We start from the raw sequence: 11,857 nt of genomic DNA, 5'->3' as shown, positions 1-11,857 counted from the left end.
GTCCGAGATTGAGAAATCCCAGATTAGGCACATAATAGATATTGAGCAGTTTGGCTTTTTTAAAAGTAGATGAGGAGGAGTGAATAGGCAGAGCTCAAAGGAATTTAGGACAGTAAAACTACTTATGACAGTACAATGGTAGGTACATGTCATTGTACATTTGCCAAAATCCATAGAATGCACAGTACCAAGAGTGAATGCAAGTGTACACTATGGGACTCTGGGTGGTCATGATGCCTCGATGTAGGTTCATTGATTGTAATGAATGTACCACTCTGGTGCCAGATGTTGATAGTGGGGGAAGCTGCGCATGTTGTGGTGGGCAGGAGGTATATGGGAACTTTGTACTTTCTGCTCACTTTCGCTGTGGACCTCAAGCTGCTCTACAAATAAGCCCCTGTTAAAAAAAAAAGGAGATGAAGGTTCCCTTACATCAACTGTTTAAGAGTCGGTCTGTAAGAAGGAACAACCTCTCCTCTTCATCTCTGTCATCTGCTAGGCAGCTGTGAAGCAGAAACCAAGCCCTTGCCCAAGCAGTGTTTGTAGACCTGGAACCCATGGTCATTGATGAAGTTCGCTCTGGCACATACCATGAGCTCTTCCAACCTGAGCATATCATCACAGGCAAGGAAGATGCTGCCAATAATTATGCCCGAGGGCACTACACCATTGGCAAGGAGATCATTGACTTCATGTTGGGCCAAATTCATAAACTGGCCAACTTATGCACAGGTCTTCGGGGCTTCTTGGTTTTCACAGCTTTGGCAGGGGAACTGGTCCTGGGTTCACCTCCCTGTTCATGGAATGTCTCTCTGTTGACTATGGTAAGAAATCCAAGCTGGAGTTCTCCATTTACCCAGCCCCTCAGGTTTCCACACCTGTACTAGAGCCCTACAACTCCACTCTCACCACCCACATCACCCTGGAGCACTCTGATTATGCTTTCATGATAGACAATGAGGCCATTTATGGCATCTGTTATAGAAATCTTGATATTAAGGCCCAACCTACACTAACCTAAATAGGTTCATAGGTCAAATTGTGTCCTCCGTCACTGCTTCCCTGAGATTTGATGGAACCCTAAATATTGATCTGACAGAACTCCAGACCAACCTGGTGTCCTATCCCTGCATCCACTTCTCTCTGGGCAACTATGCCCTCTGATATGGTTTGGCTCTGTGCCCCCACCCAAATCTCATTTTGTAGCTACCATAATTCCCATGTGTTGTGGGAGAGACCTGGTAGAAGATGATTAAATCATGGGGGTGGGTATTTCCGGTGCTGTTCTCGTGATAGTGAATAACTCTCACAAGATCTGATGGCTTTTAGAAACTGGAGTTTCTCTGCACAATCTCTCTTTGCCTGCTGCCATCCATGTAAGATGTGACTTGCTCCCCCTTGCCTTCCACCATGATTGTGAGGCCTCCCCAGCCATGTGGAGCTGTAAGTCCAATAAACCTCTTGCTTTTGTAAATTGCCCAGCCTTGGGTATGTCTTTATCAGCAGTATGAAAACAAACTAATACACCCTCATCATCTCTACTGAGAAAGCCTACCATAGACAGCTTTCTGTAGCAGAGATTACCAATGCTTTCTTTGAGCAAGCCAACCAGGTGGTGAAACATGACCCTTACTATGGTAAATACATGGCTTGCTGCTTGTTGTACCATAATGATGTGGTTCCCAAAGATGTCAGTGCTGCCATTGCCACCATCAAGACCGACTGTACCATCCAATCTGTGGATTGGTGCCCCACTGGCTTCAAGGTGGCATTAATTACTAGCCTCCCACTGTGGTGCCTGGCAGAGACCTGACTGAGATACAGAGAGCTGTGTGCATGTTGGTCAACAACACAGCCATTGCTGAGGCCTGGGCTCACCTGGACCACAAGTTTGACCTGATGTATTCCAAGCATGTCTTTGTTCACTGGTAAGTGGGTAAGGAAATGGAGGAAGGAGAGTTTTCTGAGGTCCATGAGGACATGGCTGCCCTTGAGAAGGATTATGAGGATGTTGATGTGGAGTCTGTTGAAAAAGAGGATGAAGAAGAAGAAGAATACTAAAGTTAAAACAGCAGAGGCAGGAGAATCGCTTGAACCTGGGAGGCAGAGGTTGCAGTGATTCGAGATTGCGCCCTTGTACTCCAGCCTGGGCAACAAGAGTGAAACTCCATCTCAAAAAAACAAAAAACAAAAAACAAAAAGGAAACCAGCACAGATGCTGCTTTCACAGGGAAGCTTATTCTGTTTTAAACATTGAAAAATTGTGGTCTGATGAGTTAATTTGTATGCAGCAGTGTATGTGTATGCTCTCATATACAATTACTGACTTAGGCTTTAAAACATGTATGCTGTATTACAGACTCAAGCTGTTCATTTCTGTAACGGGTTTTAACTAAAGTATTGCCTGTCTTTAAAAAAAAAGGATATGAAGTAGTTGGAAATAGAATTTTGGTTTTCAAAAATTAGTTTGTCTTCATTCTAAAATATTTTGGCGAAAACTGAAGACATATTGAAATATTTACCTTATGCTTCAAAATGACATATGTCATGTGACACATTTTCTTTGATTAACTTTTCTTTCCATGTAGTTTTTTTTTTTAAGTCGTTTTCATTAACCACCTTAATTACAACCAGTTTCAAATTGCACTTGTGGTACCCTCAACATGTATGATTGCCCCACTTCTAAGCAGGTTTAAGGAGACCCTGCTCGCAATTTTCCTCCTTTACTAGTAGCAAGGGAGAGCTGAAAAGGAGCTTTCAATAGGCTGTGTTTTATAATGTATGCAGAGCGATGACAAATTCACTTAAATCCAGTATCAGGTTCTAAAAATATCTGTGATGCAGGGAGGGAAAGAAATAGTGCTGGTAAAAGATACTTTAGTCTGCTGCCTGCTAGACATACTGGGAACAATACTGTGTACTATCTGCCATAGCCAAAATTCCATTCACAAAGTGAAGACTAGCATGATCTACAAAAGTCATTTCCAATAGACCAATAATAGCCTCAAGGATATGAAAAACCTCAAACAATCCTATTTTCAGCATACACTTTTTGAATTAGTGAATGATGTTTAATAACAAACATTTTTAACATTCGCTAGTGTTTTCCCTATTTTTTCTTTTTTCAGCCTTCTGTAATTAAACATAAGGTACTGTAACAACAAAGTGCCAAGATTATAAACCCATGAAAATGCATAAAATTTGCCATACTCTTTAAGAGTAATAGTACTTATCTCAAGCTTTATGTCTAACCTACTAAAATGATGAGGAAATAGTTTATCCAAGAATCAACATTATTTACCACATAGCATTTAGAACTGTAAGCTATTATCATAGCCCATATATCATTGTGACTTTTATGAAAAGAGAAGATTTTTAGCTTTTCATTTTGCCAAGTTCAAATCCCTAACCTAATATTTCATTTCCAGGTATTTTTTTCAGTACCTAGAACTATAGTCTATTATCACAGATATACTTTATGAATAAGTAAAGCTTTACTTCCTCCGCTGAACTCCTCAAGGCCAGGAGCCATGTTTATTCATCCAATATCACGATGTTTGCCTAGTGTACTTCCTGGCACCACAGGAGGTGACCAATAAATATTTATTGAATTTTATTGACTACATGAACATTAGCTACTTTTAATTGTTGATGTGTGAAAAATGAGATTTCAGGTAGTTACACTAAATAAACCTTATTCTTTGTTTCACTTAAATTTCATGTTTGGTTTAGATTTTCAGGAAACCAGAAAATAAACAATTTTCTCATATATGAGTAAAAGTTACTAAACTATGCTCTGCAGATGCTTTTCTATTTGAAAAAAAATTGATGAAGGGATGAGATAACCTAAGATTTTTAGCATATTAATTATTAGATAGCTAGCAGCACAGTAACTTCATCAATGTGAAGCCTACGCAGGACCTGTAAACTCATGCTATATTACCCAATACTTCTCTAACTTAGTACCATATTATTATCAAGATTATCCCATTCACCTATCAAATGTCAATCCAGTTTCTTCAGTTATTTCTGATAGTAAGACCACCAAGGTCAGCTGGAATTACCATTCTCGTGTCTCAGCCTCCAAGTAGCTGGGATTACAGGTTCCTGCCACCATACTTGGCCAATTTTTTGTATTTTTAGTAGAGATGGGGTTTCACCATTTTGGCCAGGCTAGTCTTGAACTTCTGGCTTCTAGTGATCCGCTCACCTCGGCCTCCCAAAGAGCTGGGATTACAGGCATGAGCCACCACACCCAGCCAAGAGCTTTAATTTCTAAAGTGATGCAGGGAAAATACATTTTCCTTTGCTGAGCTAGAATGTGGTATATGGTTACAATTCCATGCCTTTTAGGGAATTAATACCACAGCCTGATGTACAATTTAAAACCTCAATGACAGCTGAGCAAAAGCCACTCAAGACAAGAATCGTTAAGTTCTAACTTCACTCACATTTCCAACTTACTGTATAATACAGAATCTTATTTTTCTTTCCTTAGCTGTGGAAGGAGGAAAACCCTGAACTAGTTTTCCACAAATGCTTTCAGAAGTGAGACTGATAGCAATTCTCTAATTTTAATTCACAGGGAACAGAGTATTAGTGGATCCTGTGTTTTCACCCTTTCTCTCAGAGGTATAAAAGAAACTTGATCTGAAAATTGAAAGTAGATGCACAAAGATCAATCAACCAAAACTTAAATACCTGACCTACAACAACAACAAAGAAGTGAGTATTATTCACTTGAGAATAATTGCAACTTCTCCCTGAATGGAGACATTTGCAGTTATATCTCATGGAGACAGTGCAAGGTTTGTTTCTTTTAATTCTGTGATCCTTAAATTTTAGTTGTGCATAATAATCAGTCAAGAATTTATTATAATGCAGAGATTCCAGGTCCCTACCTCTGAAGATTCTGAATGCAGAACCAGTATTTAAAATTGGGAGCTAGCTCTGTCCTCAAAAGGAGACTTTTAAGTGTTTTTTTTTTTCAAAAATTGAGATACGATTCACATACCATAAAAATTCACCTATTTAAAATGTACAATTCAAATTTTTTAGCATATTCACAGTGTTATGCAACCATCATCACAATCTAATTTGGAATATTTTCATCATCTCAAAAAGAATAACCGATATCCATTATCTATCATTTTTCATCCCCATGACACACCCCCCATTCAGGCCCTGGCAAACATTAATCTGCTTTCTGTCTCTTTAGATTTGCCTATTGTGGACATTTCTTATAAATGAGATCACACAATATGCAGCTTTTTGTGTCTGGCTTCTTTCACTTACCATAGTGCTTTCAGGTATCATCCATGTTGTATAGATGTATCAGTACTTAATTCCTTTTCAGTAATGAATAATACTCCATTGTATGGATATAGCACGTTTTATTTATCCTTTCATCCGCTGATGGGCATTTGGGTTGTTTCCACTTTTTTGGCTATTATGAGAAAGCTCTTATGCACATTTTTGTTCAAGTTTCTGTGTGGACATTGTTCCTAAGTGTGTGTGTGTCTGTGTGTGTGTGTGTGTGTGTGTGTGTAACTAGAGGGGTTATTAAATTGAGGGAGCATTTCTAGTCAAATGCTCTTGTAAGTAGCTGTTGGTGAGCTGTAAGAAAATGATGACTTGAGTGACCCACTAAAGTACTGGCTAGTGACCTGTGAGGGTTAAAGACTTTCAGGGGAGCTTTGATCATAGAATAGCTAGCATTCTATGGCTGTTGGAAAAGACAAAACAGAGACCAAAGAGAAAGAATGCAACATTTTACCCTCATTAATATAAAAATATAGAAATGAGTGACTGTAAGAAGCAAAACAGACCTCCATCTAAGGTCTGATCTCATCTGCCTTCTGACATGGTCAATAGCATAGTTTATTATAGTGAGTTTAAAGCAATGGTTGCAAAATCAAAATGCTGTTAACCAGTTCATTGTGTTAAAAAAATATCAAAACACTTAAGAGGAAACTGATTCCTTAGAACAAGAAATGAACCTAAATATAAAGAAATAAGCAGAGAAATGCTGTTATGTTTTTTTCTCCCCGCATATCCTGAAAATCCAGTGTGCATTATAAAGTCTAAGCCACACTGTGCCGTTTGTTCACCTCTGCCTTTCAGCTCTTCCGTGTGTCATATGTGAAGCTTATGCACACCTCTCTGGGTCAAACCATGCCTGGTTATTCAACTTTGTAAACAACCCTTTAAGTGTTCGAATGGATTAAATCTATGATGAAAGTCCAAATATCATCCACAAAGATTTCACTACCAAAATGATCTAATCACCAGAACATAGACCTTATTATTTTTCCTATAATTAAAAAAGGATAGTGAATTTGATTTATCAGGATCTTGTTCAACCATGTTTCACAAATAGCCGCAAAATCCATCGTCTTTAACTCTTTCTCCTAACTGCCTTAACCTATTGCAAGACAACAAGCTGGATTAACCGCAAAGAAACTGATTTAATTGCCAAAAAAATTTTTTTTAAATCTCTCATTTTAAATAATATTGGCTAATCCTTAGATTATCTCCCAGACCTGATATATAGTTCTTTAATAGACAAAAGTAGGCTATGGGGGATCTTTTCTCAATTTAGGAGAAATTAGTAATAAGGAAGAAAATAGTTCTATTGATTTATCAATCTAATGATCAGCAGCACTGATTACCAAAGGAGACTAAGACATGATCTTTGCCCCCAAAGAGTCAATTCTCTTGCTGAGAAAAGCAAGACATACACAGGAAAGAATTTGAGAATACCATAATATATTACATTATCTCTGCCAAAGGAATTCAGACTTAGGAGAGATAAACGCAGGCTCAAATAGTTAAAGATGACATCATGGATAAAGTAAGACTTAATCTGGGTCTGAAGTTGGGGGAGGATTTGATCGGAATAAAGGAAGAGTATTTCTGGCATGGGCAACTGCGTGAACAAAGGCTGAGTTGAAAGATTTAAAATAATGTGAAGTGGAGGACACATGCTTAGGAACAAATGAGAAGCAAGGCTGTACACGTTGGACAGGGCAGATTATGGTGAGTCTTGTAAGTTAGGCAGATACCCAGAAGCTGCTCCTGCCAAAGCCGAGAATGTCTTACCAGAGTTGGGTATGCCCAGCTGAATTTTATTCAAAGAGAGCTGCCTCCTGACTCTTCACTTGGCGGAGACCAATAGTGGGGACATCAATAAATGCTTGACAACGTGGCCAAGTCATTTCGAGGACTCATTGCCAAGTGCCTACTATGTGCATTACAGGAACTGGTTTGGATGCATCACGAATTATAAGAATGAACAAGTGAAAATTCCAGACATCATGAAATTTATCATGTAGACATGCACATTACTATGATACCAGGAAGAAAGTAATGAATGTATTAAGTACGAAGTACAGAACAGGCACAGAATGAGCATTGACTCTACCTGAGTAACAGAAGAAGTGACATTTTAACTCAATATTAAAAATATTAGGCTTTTCATACTGATAGGGGAGTGGATTTGCTCAAGGTAGAGGAACCAACAGGGGCAATGGAATGAAGTAGAATGTGTTTTGGAAAAGGCAAGAAGTTCAGCAAGTCAGGAAAGTAGGATGTATGGAAGAGCAGTATGGGGTTGTGATAAAGCTGAAAAGCTGGTTAGGGCCAGAAGGAAGGAAAAAGGTCAGAAAGGGGAGTTTGGACTTAGCAGATGATTTGTAGCCACTGTAAGTTCTTGAGGGGATAGTGAGCTGGTTTTCTGTCATATTTATTGAGTATGCTGTGTGAAAAGCCCTTGGCCATGAAAGGAGTGTGTATGGGTGATGAGTCTGGTGGCAGCACACAAAATAGATCTGAAAGTGGATGATACTGAGATTAGGAAAGTCAACTAGGAAGAAATCCATTACAGTAATATAAGAGTAAAAAGAAGAGGGTAGAAAAAATAAAGGGGGAAAGTAGAGAAAAATAACACTAGATGGGATCATTTCTAGGGAAAAGGTAACACTTGCTGGGTAATTGCACCCAGAGTATAAAGTAGTTAGTGGAGCTAGAGATGCCTGATGTATGGATCCCCAGTGATTAAGAGACTCTTGGTTACAATTTTGGCAAATACAGAAGTTGTGTTGTACGAATAAACTGAATGGGTATGGTTGAGTGCCATGGTTTTTAATTATAGTTCATCTGAGGTATCAGGTGACTGGTACTCCATTGCATTGCTCAGACTGAAACATGAACCTGGGAGACATTTGGAGTCATGAGATTAAATGAACTTCTGGAGAATGGGAGAAGGAAGGAAACAATAATTTTTGAATATGTATTATATTCTAGACACTGCGTGTGGAGATAAAATACAGTGCAGAACAGAGTCTTCGAGGAAAGTCCAAAGTTAAGGGACAGGAAAGGAATTGGCAAACAAGGACTAGAAATTCTCAAAAAAGTAGGAAGACAAGTTGCATACTGTGCTGTCTCTTAAAACAAAGGAGAATAATTTTAGAAGACAGGGAAGGATCAAACAATTTGAGTATCCAGAAAGATTAAAAATCAGAATAAGGCTGAGTGCAGTGGCTCGCACCTGTAACTCCAGCACTTTGGGAGGCTGAGGATGGCAGATCACTTGAGGTCAGGAGTTCAAGACTAGCCTGGCCAACATGATGAAACCCCATCTCTACTAAAAATACAAAAATTAGCCGGGCGTGGTGGCATGTGCCTGTAATCCGACCTACCCGGGAGGCTGAGGCACAAGAATGGCTTGAACCCGGCAGGTGGAGGTTGCGCCACTGCACTCCAGCCTGGGCGACAGAGCAAGATCCTGTCTCAAAAAAATAAAAAAAGTAAAAATAACGAGAATAAAAGCCTTGCATTTGACGAAGAATCTTGGAGACATTTAATTCGGTTCTGTTCCACAATTATTTCTGAGCACATACTACGTGTTTAGCACTAGAGTGCTGGAAACACTGTCATGTAGATTATAGTCTAGTAGAGAATAAAAACAAGAAAACTTTCAACTACAAGACAATCTGATGAGCACCAATGTGTGGGAGACACAGGGTATTAACATAGCACATGAGGAGGGCCATCTATCCCAGACTTGAGAGGTCTGGAAGGCTTTTCAGAGAAAGTGATGTTTAAATGGGGACCTACAGGATGAGCTGGGATCAGCTAGATGAGAGGCAAAGGGAGTGATCCAAGCAGGAAACACCCTGTGTGGGGATCTAGAGAGAAAAGAAAACAAGAACACTAAGCAACTGAAAAAAATAGTGGCCTGAGTGATTTTGTAGAGATACCATTGAAGAGGTAAGCAGGAGTCAACTAATAAAGAAACTTACAGGGCTGTGTCAAGGACTTTGAATTCAATCCAAACTGACATTGGGAAGCTGCTGAAAGGCTTAAGCAGGAGAGTGCTTTAATCAGGTTTGTACTTTAGAAAGATCCCTCTAACTGTGCATGGGCAGGGGGAAGGCAAGGCCAGTTATGAGTTATGAGTCTGTTATAGTAGTTATGAGCCTGTTATAGTAGTTTAGGAGAGACATGATGGTGTCAGTAGAGAGAGAGAGAGGAGTGGGTGGACTCGATAAATATGTGGGAGGGGGAATTGACAGTTATTGTTAATTAATTGGCAGTGGGAAGTTTTGGGAGAAAGAACATCCAAGAATGACATCAAGATGTTTGGCTTGGATAAGCGAGTGTATGCTGATGTAGGGAACATCAGTTGAGGAGTCGTTTTGAGAATCGAATTGATGAGTTCAGTTTAGCATATGTTGATTTTGAGGTACCTGCTGGATGTCCCAGTGGAGGTATATAGCAGGCATTTGGCTATGTGTATTTCAAGTTCGGAGAGAGATTTAATCCAGAAAATAGAGATTTGGGAGGCAGCAGCAAATAGTTGGTAATTGAATCTATGAGAGAAAATGTGGATTTCTCTGGGTGGAAGTAGGGTCGTGTAGTGTTGAGTGAGAAGCAGAGCTGTCAGAGGACAGAACACTGAGCAATACCAATACTTTAAGGGCTGGACAACAAAGAGGATCCAACAAAAGAAACTGAGAAGGAGTTGTGTGTGTGGTTCAGTAAAGAAATAAGACTGCAATTTCAGACGTCTGTAGCAAAAAGCATTTCTAAGTAGGGGAAACTGATCTTATTTGATGATAGAGAGAAAAGGAGCTTATGGAAAGGAATATAGTGAAGACATGGATATGGAATGCATAAATGCTAGAGCAAGGTCTTTCAGGAAACAGAGCAGCATAGGAGTGAAGACTCATAGAGGAGAGACCCTTCTTTCTTTAATAAAAACAAGGATGAGAGGAGAAGGAGAGTTCAGAAAAGGGACTGGCTGTTGATAACAGGAAACTCATATTCGATTGCCATAGTAAAGTAGGAGTTGAGGTTTTCTGCAGGGCATGAATGTCAGGAGAGGGGAAATGAGTTAGATGGGAGGAAAGATTGTGCCTCAAATGCCTTAAACTTTTCTGCCTCGCATCTCCTGCACCTACTAGTAATGCAAATCTAAGATCTTTTAGGCATAGTGATGTTATTCAACCATTTTAAACATTCACAAACTACTTAAAAATAGCTAAATTATATTCACTGTTCATATATTCACGTTGAAAATGGTTGAATAACATCACTGTACCTAAAAGATCTTAGATTTGCAGGACTAGTAGATGCAGGAGACGCGAGGCAGAAGAGTGATGCTTTCTGATACTGCTCTCAGCAGAATAAGACTGGTTTTCACAGCCTAAAAGAATAAGTCAGAGTTTATTCTTAGTTACAGTTGAAATACTTATACATGTTTAAGGTTCCGAATCAGGAATAAGAGCTCTAATGTTGATATAGTATTAATAATTATAATTGCTACCACTTATTGGGTACCTGCTATTTTCAGGGTATCATGCTAATCACTTTATGTCCAATGGTTCTCAACCAGTGGCAATTCTCCCATGACCCCAGGGGACTTTTGGCATTGTCTGGAGACATTTTTGGTTGTCACTTCTTGGAGAGTAGTTGCGGGTAAAGGCCAGAAATGCTGCTACATATCCTACAACTCACAGGACAGGCCCCTGAAACAAAGCATTATGTGGTCACACATGTCAGTAGTGCTGAGGTTGAGAAACTCTGCTTTGTATCTAGTTTTTCATATAATTCTCACAAGACCACAAGGGAAGTATAATTATCTTTAATATACAGATGATGAAACAGAATTGGGAAGGTTAAGTAATTTTTCCAAGGTCACATCACAAGGTCCCAAGAAGTGGAACCAGATTTTGAACCCATCTGTCTGATTCTAAAGCCGTTTTGTTTTTTTTTTTTTTCAGATGGAGTCTGGCTCTGTCACCTAATTTGGAGTGCAGTGGCATGATCTTGGCTCACTGCAACTACCGCCTCCTGAGTTCAAGTGATTCTTGTGCCTCAGCCTTCTGAGTAGCTGGGACTGTAGGCGCATGCCACCACGCCTGTCTAATTTTTGTGTTTTTAGTAGAGGTGGGTTTTCACCATGTTGCCCAGGCTGGTCTCAAACTCCTGGCCTCAAGTGATCCACCCACCTCAGTCTCCCAAAGTGCTAGGATTACAGACGTGAGCCAACCCACCTGGCCCTAAAGCCAATTTTTTAACCACTATATACATTGCCAGTTTGTATTAAAGATACACAGACTACCACAAAATGTTCATATTTTTGCGACTAATTTTACATAAAATGTATGTGTTAATATACTAAAATCTGCATTCCTCCTATCTAAGGTTACCAAGGGCCCATTACTCAACTCTAACCTTCTCCATCTGAGGATAATAAAATAGCATTGTCCTATTGAAAACAGACTTGAGGCCATGTGCAGTGGCTCAGACCTGTAATCCCAGCACTTTGGGATGCCAAGGCAGGTGGATCGCT

At 39.6% G+C, this 11,857-nt stretch overlaps 1 pseudogene; it reads left to right on the top strand.

The window, feature by feature from the left end:
* Positions 1-212: 212 nt before the first annotated feature.
* On the top strand, positions 213-2,061 carry LOC116811161 (tubulin alpha-1A chain-like; annotated as a pseudogene).
* The last annotated feature ends 9,796 nt before the right edge of the window (positions 2,062-11,857 follow it).

This window comes from Hylobates moloch, unplaced genomic scaffold (assembly GCF_009828535.3).
Source record: "Hylobates moloch isolate HMO894 unplaced genomic scaffold, HMol_V3 SCAFFOLD_7, whole genome shotgun sequence".
NCBI lineage: Eukaryota > Metazoa > Chordata > Mammalia > Primates > Hylobatidae > Hylobates > Hylobates moloch.
Note: the sequence above shows the minus strand (reverse complement) of the source record. Positions and strands in the feature narration are given on the sequence as shown.